The sequence below is a fragment of the Triticum aestivum genome, chromosome 6B, assembly GCF_018294505.1.
Source record: "Triticum aestivum cultivar Chinese Spring chromosome 6B, IWGSC CS RefSeq v2.1, whole genome shotgun sequence".
Classification (NCBI taxonomy): Eukaryota; Viridiplantae; Streptophyta; class Magnoliopsida; order Poales; family Poaceae; genus Triticum; species Triticum aestivum.
Window position 1 is genome coordinate 625,389,463 of NC_057810.1, and position 12,942 is coordinate 625,402,404.

Below are 12,942 nucleotides of genomic sequence, written 5' to 3' on the forward strand. Positions count from 1 at the left end.
CGGGGTGGCGTCCTGACTCGCGGTGGAGGAGGTCTCCGGCGGGAGGCGCGGGATCCGGACGCGGAGTTGGGCGCGCTGTTGCGAGCGGCGGTCGCGGTCGTGGCGCCCGTGCGGGCCCGATCTGGATCCTCGCGAGATGAGACCCCCTGCTGCGCATCGTGGAGGGGCCCTTGCTGCGTTCTCCGGCTTGGTGTCGTGGTGGTGCCGTCTTGTGTTTCGGCTGACGGGCGGCGGATCTGGCAGCTCGTCCAGCGAGTTGGGGTGGGGTGGCGGCCCCCCCTCCCTGCTCGGGATTCCTCTTTGGCTATGCAGCGTGCGGCGGCCGTGCGGTGGTGGCCTTCGGTTGCTGGGGCGGCGGCCCTAAATTTGGTGGTGCGGCGGCTACGGTCGGGGAGGTGGTGTGTGTCTGGTTGCGGTGGATCGAGGGATCCTGCGGCCAGAGTGAGGTTGGTCTCAGCAGGGGTGGGGGTTGGTAGGCAGTAGTCGGTGGTAGCTGGTTGTCGGCGCAACTCCAGGAGAAATCCTAGCTTCGGTCTCCATCGGAGCCGGTGACGGCGGCGCTCGCGAGTCCCGCGATCTTTCTTGGAAGCGTCATCGTGGAGGTGCTCTTGCTTCTCCCCACTACTTTGGCTCCGGAGGGAAACATCAGATCCGCTGGATCTGGCGATTGAGGCGTCTTCGCGTCTTTCTCCTCCTTGGGGGCATCGTCTCGGAGCCGGCTACGACTGGGAGACCGGTGGATGGCGGCATCTTCGCCGCATTGTTTGCGGCATCTTCGCCATGTAGTTTGCTGAGGCGGCCTTTTCGGGGGCGCAGATTTCTGTTTGGCAACGATGATGGCGTCGAGAGGAACTTTGGTCATGGCTCGGGCTTCGGTAGCCGGATCTTCCCGGCGTGTCCGAGGTGCTCTTCGGGGCATGGTCGGCGCAAGTCCTGCATATTTCCCTTGTGATGATCGTCGTCAGAGTCGAAGTTGTCCGTTGTTCGTGCGTGTGGCCTTCTGTTGGCATGTGCTGTCATGGTTTCTGTGCAGCTGTTTGCGGGTCGGCTTCGACGATGAAGGTCTACGGTGAAGTCGGAGTCGCCCGTTCGGAGGTAGCCGGTGATGACGATGACGCTTGCGACTGCTCGGCGGATGTCTTCCCTCTTTGTAGCTCTGTGATCCCATGTCGGTGGCCAGGTTGGCCGGTGGTACCCATTTTATGTGGGTTGATTGTATCGGTTTTAGCCCGTTTTCTGTTAATTAACTGAGCAATTCTCACTCCTTAATCAATGAAAATGGCAAGTCTTTTGCCTTATTTCAAAAAATATTTATATTCCAAACAAATAAATATACAACACTTGTTATAACAATTCTCTATATCTAAATAGCTAGCCCCCACTAACTGTTTCTCTCAACATGCAAGCATGCCATATCATCACACAACATGCATGAGAAAAGGCCCACCTCCACTACCATTTGTCTCTCAACATGCAAGCATGTCACCTTATCATGAAACATGCATGGAAAAAGACTCATCTCAACATGCAAACATACATGAGAATTTTCGTTCTATTAAGTTACTTATATTTAATAAACATTTTACAACTATATAGTAATCAAACCAAATAAATTATATGTATTTTCAGTTTTAGCTTTTTATATCATTACTTCAAATATTCATGTTACAAAATATTCTCGCAACAACGTGCAGGGTATCATCTAGTATGATGTACCATGTACCCCTCCGCTATGCAACCACTGCTATACATCAGATCATCTTTGCCTCCTGTCCACCCAAAGATGACCATGTTTTGCTCAAGGTTCTGAAGGCTGCTCCAGGGATGTAACCTTGCTAGGCCTATCTTAGTTCTTTGGTTTCCCTTCTCTTTCTTCTTCGTATTTCTGCCGCCGCCTAGCTGCCCGGGGGTTGTCGCCTAAGTCGCACAAGGGCGTCCGCTCCTTCTCCCGCCCTGTGGTCACCATCGCCTGAGTCGCACGAGGGCGACTGCTCCTTCTCCCGCCCTGTGGACGCTCATACTGACTCATACTAACACTTATGGGTCCGGAGCAGCTGTAATGGCACTTGTGGGTTCAAACATCTCATACAGACCGATTTCGGTCCGGAGCAGCCGTACTGACACTTATGGGTCTGAAGCAACCGTACTGGCACACGTGGGTCCAGATGACTCATACTAACTATTGGGAAACGCGGTAATTTCAAAAAAAATCCTACGATCACGCGACATCTATCTAGGTGATGCATAGCAACGAGAGGGGAGAGTGTGTCCAGGTACCCTCGTAGACCGAAAGCGGAAGCGTTTCAATAACACGGTTGATGTAGTCGAACTTCTTCGCGATCCAACCGATCAAGTACCGAACGTACGGCACCTCCGCGTTTAGGACACGTTCATCTCGATGACGTCCCTCGTACTCTTGATCCAGTTGAGGACGAGGGTGAGTTCCATCAGCACGACGGCTTGGCGACGGTGATGATGATGTTTACCGGGGCAGGGCTTCGCCTAAGCACTACGATGGTATGATCGAGGTGTGTAACTATGGAGGGGAGCACCACACACGGTTAAGAGAAACTTGTGTCTTTGGGGTGCCCCCTGCCCCCGTAAATAAAGGAGGGAGGGAGAGAGGCCAACCCCTTAGGGGCGCGCCAAGTGTATGGAGTCCTACTAGGACTTCCAAGTCCTAGTAGGAATCCTTTCCCTTTTAGGAGTAGGAGAGAAGTAATGAGAGAGGGAGTAGGAAAGGGAAAGGGGGGTGCCGCCCCCTTCCCCAAGTCCAATTCGGACCCATGGGGGGCGCTACCTCCCCTTGGCCTACCTCCTCTATTTCCCGTATGGCCCAACAAGGCCCAGTACTTCTCCCGGTGAATTCCGTAACTCTTTGGTACTCCGAAAAATACCCGAATCACTCGGAACCTTTCCGATGTCCGAATATAGCCTTCCAATATATCGATCTTTACGTCTCGACCATTTTGAGACTCCTTGTCATGTACGTGATCTCATCCGGGACTCCGAACAAACTTCGGTCATCAAAACACATAACTCATAATACAAATCGTCATCGACCGTTAAGCGTGCGGACCCTATGGGTTCGAGAACTATGTAGACATGACCGACACATCTCAGGTCAATAACCAATAGTGGAACATGGATGCTCATATTGGCTCCTACATATTCTACAAAGATCTTTATCGGTCAAATCGCATAACAACATACGTTGTTCCCTTTGTCATCGGTATGTTACTTGCCCGAGATTCGATCGTCGGTATCATCATACCTAGTTCAATCGTTACCGGCAAGTCTCTTTACTCATTTTGTAATACTTCGTCCTACAACTAACTCATTAGTTACAATACTTGCAAGGATTATAGTGATGAGCATTACCGAGAGGGCCCAGAGATACCTCTCCAAAACACGGAGTGACAAATCCTAATCTCGATCTATGCCAACCCAACAAACACCTTCGGAGACACCTGTAGAGCATCTTTATAATCACCCAATTATGTTGTGACGTTTGATAGCACACAAGGTGTTCCTCCGGTATTTGGGAGTTGCATAATCTCATAGCTCGAGGAACATGTATAAGTCATGAAGAAAGCAGTAGCAGTGAAACTATAATGATCATAATGCTAAGCTAACGGATGGGTCTTGTCCATCACATCATTCTCCTAATGATATGATCCCGTTTATCAAATGACAACACATGTCTATGGTCAGGAAACATAACCATCTTTGATTAATGAGCTAGTCAAGTAGAGGCATACTAGGGACACTTTGTTTTGTATATGTATTCAAACATGTTAAGTTCCCGGTTAATGCAATTCTAGCATGAATAATAAACATTTATCATGATATAAGGAAATAAATAATAACTATATTATTGCCTCTAGGGCATATTTCCTTCAGTCTCCCACTTGCATTAGAGTCAATAATCTAGTTCATATCGCCATGTGATTTCACCAATAGTTCACATCGCCATGTGACCAACACCCAAAGGGTTTACTAGAGTCAATAATCTAGTTCACATCACTATGTGATTAACACCCAAAGAGTACTAAGGTGTGATTATGTTTTGCTTGTGAGAGAAGTATAGTCAACGGGCCTGCTAATTCAGAGCCGTATGTATTTTGCAAATATTCTATGTCTACAATGCTCTGCACGGAGCTACTCTAGCTAAATGTTCCCACTTTCAATATGTATCCAGATTGAGACTTAGAATCATCTGAATCGGTGTAAAAGCTTGCATCGACGTAACTCCTTACGACGACATCTTTATCACCCCCATAACTGAGAAACATTTCCTAAGTCCTCACTAAGGATAATTTTGACCGTTGCCCAGTGATCTACTTCTAGATTACTATTGTACCCCCTTGTCAAACTCATGACAAGGTACACAATAGGTCTGGTACACAGCATAGCATACTTTATAGAACCTATGACTGAAGCATAGAGAAGGACTTTCATTCTCTTTCTATCTTCTGCCATGGTCGGGCTTTGAGTCTTACTCAATATTACACCTTGTTATACAAACAAGAACTCCTTCTTTGACTGGTCCATTTTGAACTCTTGCAAAAACTTGTCAAGGTATGTATTCATTGAAAAATCTTATTAAGCGTCTTGATCTACCTCTATAGATCTTGAAGCCCAATATATAAGCAACTTCACCGAGGTCTTTCTATGAAAAACTCCTTTCAAACTCTCCTTTATGCTTTCCAAAAAAATTCTACATCATTTCCGATCAATAATATGTCATTCACATATACTTATCAGAAAGGTTGTAGTGCTCCCACTCACTTTCTTGTAAATACAGGCTTCACCAAAAGTCTGTATAAACCATATGCTTTGATCACACTATCAAAGCGTCTATTCCAACTTCGAGAGGCTTGCACCAGTCCATAAATGGATCGCTGGAGCTTGCACACTTTGTTAGAACCCTTTGGATCGACAAAACCTTCTAGTTGCATCATATACAACTCCAGAAATCCATTCAGGAATGCAGTTTTGACATCCATCTGCCAAATTTCATAATCATAAAATGCGGTAATTGCTAACATTATTCGGACAGACTTAAGCATCCGCTATAGTTGGGAAAATCTCATTGTAGTCAACACCTTGAATTTGTCTAAAACCTTTTGCAACAGGTTGAGCTTTGTAGATAGTAACACTACCATCAGCGTCTATCTTCCTCTTGAAGATCCATTCATTTTCTATGGCTTGCCGATCATCGGGCAAGTCCACCAAAGTCCACACTTTGTTCTCATACATGGATCCCATCTCAGATTTCATGGCCTCAAGCCATTTTGTGGAATCTGGGCTCATTATCACTTCCTCATAGTTCGTTGGTTCATCATGGTCTAGTAACATGACTTCCAGAATAGGATTACCGTACCATTCTGGTGTGGACCGTACTCTGGTTGACATACGAGCTTCGGTAGTAACTTGATCTGAAGTTTCATGATCATCATCATTAGCTTCCTCACTAATTCATGTAGGAATCACTCGAACTGATTTCTGTGATGAACTACTTTCCAATTCGGGAGAAGGTAAAATTACCTCATCAAGTTCTACTTTCCTCCCACTCACTTCTTTCGAGAGAAACTCCTTCTCTGGAAAGGATCCATTCTTAGCAATGAATATCTTGCCTTCGGATCTATGATAGAAGGTGTACCCAACAGTTTCCTTTTGGGTATCCTATGAAGACGCACTTCTCTGATTAGGGTTCGAGCTTATTAGGTTGAAACTTTTTCACATAAGCGTCGCAGCCCCAAACTTTAAGAAACGACGACTTTGGTTTCTTACCAAACCATAGTTCATAAGGCGTCCTCTCAACGGATTTTGATGGTGCCCTATTTAAAGTGAATGTAATTGTTGAAAGGATCGATATAGTTGACTAGAGGGGGGGTGAATAGGCAACTAACAATTTTTAGCTTTTCTTTACCAACTTCAACATTGCATCAAAGTAGGTTGTCTAGATATGCAACTAGGTGAGCAACCTATATGATGCGATAACAACAAGCACACAAGCAAGCAAGATATGCAACACAAGATAAGCTTGCACAAGTAAAGGTGAGAGATAACCAAAAATGGAACCAATGGAGACGAGGATGTGTTACCAAAGTTCCTTCCTTTTTAAGGGAAGTACGTCTCTGTTAGAGCAGTGTGGAGGCACAATGCTCCCCAAGAAGCCACTAGGGCCACCGTATTATCCTCATGCCCTCACACAATGCGAGATGCCGTGATTCCACTATTGATGCCCTTGAAGGCGGCGACCGAACCTTTACAAACAAGGTTGGGGCAATCTCCACAACTTAATTGGAGGCTCCCAACGACACCACGAAGCTTCACCACAATGGACTATGGCTCCGCGGTGACCTCAACCGTCTAGGGTGCTCAAACACCCAAGAGTAACAAGATCAGCTAGGGATTAGTGGGGGAAATCAAATTTCTCTTGGTGAAAGTGTAGATCGGGGCCTTCTCAACCAATCTCGAGCAAATCAACAAGTTTGATTGGCTAGGGAGAGAGACCGGGCGAAAATGGAGCTTTTGGGGGAAGAGGTAAGTCAACTTTGGAGAAGAAGACCTCCTTTTATAGAGGGGGGAACAATCCAACCGTTACCCCCCAAAACAGCCCCACAGAGGGCGGTACTACCGTTGGCCCCAGCGGTACTACCGCTCCCCCTCGCGGTACTGCCGTGCAGTCGGGGAGGGCGAAAAGATGGGCAGAAAATGGACCCAGTGCGGTACTACCACGGAGGTAGGGCGGTACTATCGCTCACGAGCGGTACTATCGCTTCTACTGCCGCTGCTTAGTGCCGCACAATCCGACACGAGAGGCGACCCCCTCGAGTCAAGGCAGTAGGAGCCCGGTACCCAAGCGGTACTACAGCTGAGGACCCCGAGGTGGTACTACCGCTGTAGAGCGGTACTGCCGCCTGTGGCTCTTGAGCGGTACTATCGCTGGGCACCGCAAGTACTACTGCTGGGACCAAAAAAATGCACATAGGAAGGAAATGAAAGCTCCACCGAAGTGGGAAGGTTCAGAGGGTGCGAAGAGGATGTGTACGTGCTGATTCCACCCTAGCCTTACCAAAGCAGATCCCCTCTTGATAGCACGGTGACTCCTATGAAACCAGTCGACCAAAACAGAAACGAAAGAGCTACACCGTCTTTGATAAAAACTCCGAGGGGAAGGAATCGTCTCGTGCCAAAGGATGAATCTATGAAATGCTCAAAGCACACGACTAGTCTGCAAACGTGTTGTCATCAATCACCAAAACTACATCGAGAGAGATATGCCTTAACAATCTCCCCCTTTTTGGTGGATTGATGACAACCAGGGATTTGCACAAGGATAGTACAAGAATGTAAAGATACTTAGAACTACAAAATATAGACGGGCTCCCCCTGAATGTGTGCACCTAAATAGTGGTGCCTTTGGAATGCAAGGCACACACATTAGGATCAACACTCCCCCTGTATTTTATAGTACAACAACATAAGCAACAAGTAAACATGGCTTAAAAGCATAAGGGTACGTGTGAGCAAGGTATATAATCGGATAAGCATGCAACTCACAAATTACCAAAGTACTTGATGGAGATAGATAATAAAGGATAAGGTAGCATATGTCTCACACCATATGAACTGTAACTACGTCTCACAAGCACAAAACCAAACAAAGCAAACGACGAGAGAAAAGACACAACTCGGCAACGACACAACAAACCACAAAGACACAACCCGGCAACGACACAACTCCCTAGACTCTCTCCCCCTTTTGCATAGAGACACCAAAAAGGCAAAGAGCGTTGCTACGGCTCTAGGTGATAGCAAACTGAGGATCTCGAGCATCACATCCCAATGGGATCGTCTGCACAGCCGTCATTGGTAGGAAACTGCTCGATGCCTGAATCGGTCCACGGGCAGTGCTGCTGAACCCACTCCTCCTCATCAGTGATCCTTCCCTCAGATCCGCTATTAACAGTTGCACCCAACTGACGCATGAGCTCCTTATGACGGCTGCGGGCCTTCTTCTCAGAGACATTAGACATGTACTGGCCATGAGACTTCATGCAGAAAAGTTTCTTCATCTTGCGCTTAATCTTCTTTGCCCAAGAGGGCTCCACTCCGGAGGGTTCATAGTCCTCATCATCATCGGCCTCAGCCTCGCCCTCGGTCTCCATGTCAGCAGCAGTAGATGGACATCCAGACATAGGAGCCGGGGTGCCCCAGTTGTCCTTCTTCCTCAGATGCTTGATCTCATGAGAAACCAACTCTCCAGTTTCCAGCATAACCCTAGGATAGACATGTGCCCAGGCCTTCTCAATGAGCAACATGACAAAAGGGCCATATATCAGGCACTTGCGCTCAGAAACGGCAGAGAGAAGTTCAGAACACATGACATGGGAAATGTACAGGGACTCGCCAGTGTTTGCTTCCTTCTCATGCTGGCAGAAGAGAAGCATGTCCACGAGATAGGAGTGGACCATATCCAGATTCCCGATACGAGGGAAGAGAGCCTCTCGAAAAACGCGATGAAGGATGTCTAGAAAGGCAGGCAACTCATAGGTCTCCTTCTCATTCACGGGGTGAATCTTCACAGTACAATAGGGCCAGAGGGCTTGCTTGTGAGTGGAGGTTGCATTGCGGTGAGGGCGGAAGCCGACTGGAGTCTCAAGCCCGTGATCTTCCACCCCAAGTAACTCCATGAAGGCTTTCCACTTGACACAAAGCAACTTGCCATTTGTCATCCAGGTCAGAGTCCTTTCTTCATCAGTTCCAAGATGGATAGTGGCAAAGAAATGAGCCACCAAATCTGCATCAAAGTCCTTGTTGAACTGCATGATTCTGAGAATGTTCAGCTGAGAGCACATCTGAAGGGCTTCGCCAAAGTACTCAGGATCCTTTTCCATAGCATCCGTGTCGATGGAATGCACATCAACATAGAGATTCTTCTTAGCCTTGATCACATCAAAGTAGATGGCAAACTGAAAGCGGTTCCAGAACGGGCGGTTGACCAAAGTGGGTTCTTGGTCTTCCGCATAGGGGTTGCGGCGACGCCTTTCCCGGAATTCCTTGGTAGTCATCTCATTCACAGTCTTGCCCCTCGGCTTTGGCTTGTTGGCAGGCTTCTTCTTGAGTTGAGGTGGAGGTTGAGCACTTGAGGAAGCACCCGTTGTCTCAGAGGTGCGGTAGCTCTTTGACGTTGAACGTCCGGGGTTGACACGGCGAACTTGCTGCTCAGGATGTTCATCACCTGGAACCAAACACACGAGCAGAAGGAACAACACGGAAGAAAGAGCATAATCCTCCAAACAAAACAACATGGATCAAATAGTGGTAGGACAATGATGGAATTGGGCATCCAGCAGTAGTACCGCGACCCAACCGTGGCAATACCGCTCGAGCGGTAGTACCGTGCAAGATGAGCGGTAGTACCTCTCTAGACGGGGAACGGCAGTTCCCTACTGCCGTGGACAGATCCGGCACTACCGGTGATGCCAAATTCAAAAATAGTCCTACCAAACATCAATCCAAAATGTCTAGATGCCATCTCCATCCTACTCAAGCCTCGACTTAGCCAAAAATCGAGAAAAGCAATGCCTATTGCCCCTAACAACTACTCCCTCCGTAAACTAATATAAGAGCGTTTAGATCACTACTTTAGTGATCTAAATGCTCTTATATTAGTTTAGAGGGAGTAGATGTGAGATTCTGGTCAAAAAAAACAACTAGATGTGAGATCTAGGCAAAGAGAGAATGGGAATGGGGGCAATACCGGCATCCATGGCAAGAGGACGCGGTGAGGATAGATTCCACCGAAGGAACTGGAGAGGAACGACATTAAGACGGCGGTCTGTGCAAGCCCTCCTGCGGTGAGACATCGCTGGAGTGATGAATAAGACGAGCGAGTGGAGCGAATGGGTATGGGGGAGAAAAGCAACTCCCCCTGCCCCAACATAACCCCCCATCGCCCGCCCCATAGCGGTGTTGCCGCTTAGGGTGGGTGGTAGTACCGCTTGATGATCATCAGCGGTAGTACCGCGCACCCAGCGGTAGTACCGCTCAGCCGCAAAAAGACTGGCCCAAAAGGCTAAGCTCAGGAAAAGAAAATGACTGGAAACGAGAGCAAACACACACGCAATAACCAACACAAAGAGGACGAGAAACACACTCCTCTCCAAGAGAGGGCGGTGGCTGAGGCCACCTATGTTTGAGTCCGGAGGTATGGCGCCGCGAAGATTTTAACCTTGGGCCCATGACCAACACTCATCTTTGAAGCACAAGTACCATAAAAAATGGCTAATGTGAAAGAGTTTGATTAATTTATGCATAATGGGGGAGGGAAAGTTCATTGAGAGAACAACACTCCCCCTATGTCCATGCCTACACCTAGACAAGAAAGCATGATGAGTATGGTGGGGTGTGCAAGGGTTCACGCCACATTGCTCGAATCAATGATATTTAGCTCATGCCTTAACTCACGAAATCTTGCTTCATCCAAGGGCTTCAAGAAAATATCTGCAAGGTTATCATGAGTGTTGACATACTTGAGCTTGATCTCCCTTCGCCTAATGTGATCCCGGATGAAGTGATATCGAATCTCAATATGCTTTGCCTTGAAGTGTTGCAGCGGGTTAAGAGCGATCTTGATGGCACTTTCATTGTCACACCAAAGAGGCACTTCGTCACAAGTGACACCGTAATCCTTCAAAGTTTGCCTCATCCATAGGAGTTGAGCACAACAACTACCGGCAGCCACATACTCTGCTTTGGTGGACGAGATAGATACACAAATTTGCTTCTTAGAAGACCAACTCACTAGAGAGCAACCAAGTAATTGGCACCCTCCGGAGGTGGACTTCCTATCCACTTTGTCTCCCGCCCAATCTGAATCTGTATATCCCAAAAGATCAAAGTTGGCTCCTCTTGGGTACCATAAGCCAAAGTTTGGGGTATGAGCCAAATATCGAAAGATTCTCTTGACCGCCACAAAGTGTCTTTCCTTAGGTGCGGCTTGAAACCGTGCACAAATTCCCACACTCAACATGATATCCGGTCTAGATGCACAAAGGTAAAGCAGGGATCCAATCATGGAGCGATATGCCTTTTTGATCCACCGCTTTACCATTGGGATCAATGTCAAGTTGGCATTTGACGGGCATTGGAGTGGAGGCCGGCTTGACATCACTTAGCTTGAATCTCTTGAGCATGTCTTGAGTGTATTTGTCTTGGTTGATGAAGATTCCTTCTCTTCTTTTCTTGATTTCAAACCCGAGAAAGAACTTCAACTCTCCCATCATAGACATCTTGAACTCTGAGGTCATGAGAGCGGCAAATTCTTCATTGAAGGCTTTGTTAGGGGAACCAAAAATAATATCATCAACATATAGTTGGCACACAAACAACTCCCCTTTGACCTTCTTAGTAAAAAGAGTGGGGTCGACTTTCCCGATTTCAAACCCATGATCTTGTAACAAGTCCGTAAGATGCTCATACCACACACGTGGGGCTTGTTTAAGGCCATAGAGCGCCTTGTGGAGCTGGTTCACATGATCGGGGAAATAGGGATCTTCGAACCCGGGGGGTTGTTTGACATACACCAACTCATTAATGGGACCATTAAGAAAAGCCATCTTCACATCCATTTGTTGCAACGTGAAATTATGATGAGAAGCATAAGCAATCAACAAACGAATAGATTCAAGGCAAGCAACAGGAGCAAAGGTTTCACCGTAGTCGATACCCTCGACTTGGGAGTAGCCTTGTGCCACCAAACGAGCCTTGTTGCGAACAATGATCCCATGAGCATCTTGCTTGTTCTTGAATATCCACTTGGTTCCAATGACATTATGATTCCCGGTTGGCCTAGGCACTAATTTCCACACTTGGTTACGCTTGAAGTTGTTGAGTTCTTCATGCATGGCATTGAGCCAATCCGGGTCCTCGAGCGCCTCATAAACCTTTTGGGGTTTGACACAAGAAACAAACACATGATGTTCACAATAGTTCGCTAATTGTCTACGAGTGCTTACCCCCTTTCTTACGCTTCCAACCACATTCTCCATGAGATAACCTTTGGTAGTGAGCTTGGAAGCGATCTTCGCGGCACGACGCTCTAATTCCTCCTCGGATGTGAAAAGAGGAGGGGTAACTTGATCATCTTGAGCGTCGTCTTGAGCTTGTTCTTGATCTTGAGTTTGCTCTTGATCTTGAACTTGCTCGAAGGGGAGAACTTGAGCTTGGGCATCATTTGGTGGTTCACCACCATCTTGAGGTTGATCTTGCCCTTGATATTGTTCATGAGGTTGAGGGCCTTCACTTTGTTCTTCAGAAGCGTGTGGGTCTTGGGTTGGTGATGGCTCCACTTGAGTGGAGCATTGTCATTCTCCTTCGGCCACAAGGGGTTCCTCAATGGGTAGGATATGACCAACACCCATTCTTCTTATGGCTTGGGGAGAAATTTCATCACCTACACCACAAGTACCACTTTGCTCCACTTGGGAGCCATTATTCTCGTCAAACTCCACATTACACGTCTCCTCAATGAGTCCGGTGGACTTGTTGAGGACACAGTAAGCATGAGAGTTTGTAGCATAACCAACAAATATGCCCTCATGATCTCTAGCCTCAAATTTAGAAAAACGAACACCTTTCTTGAGAATGAAACACTTACACCCGAACACCCGGGAGTACTTGAGGTTGGGCTTGTTACCAGTGAGTATTTCATAAGGAGTCTTGTGCAAGCCTTTGCGGAGATAGAGCCGATTGGATGCATGACATGCGGTGTTGATGGCTTCGGCCCAAAAGTTGTAAGGAGACTTGAACTCCGCCATCATGGTCCTTGCCGCATCCATCAACGTCTGGTTCTTCCTCTCCACGACACCATTTTGTTAAGGGGTATATGGTGCAGAATATTGATGCTTGATCCCCTCATCACTAAGA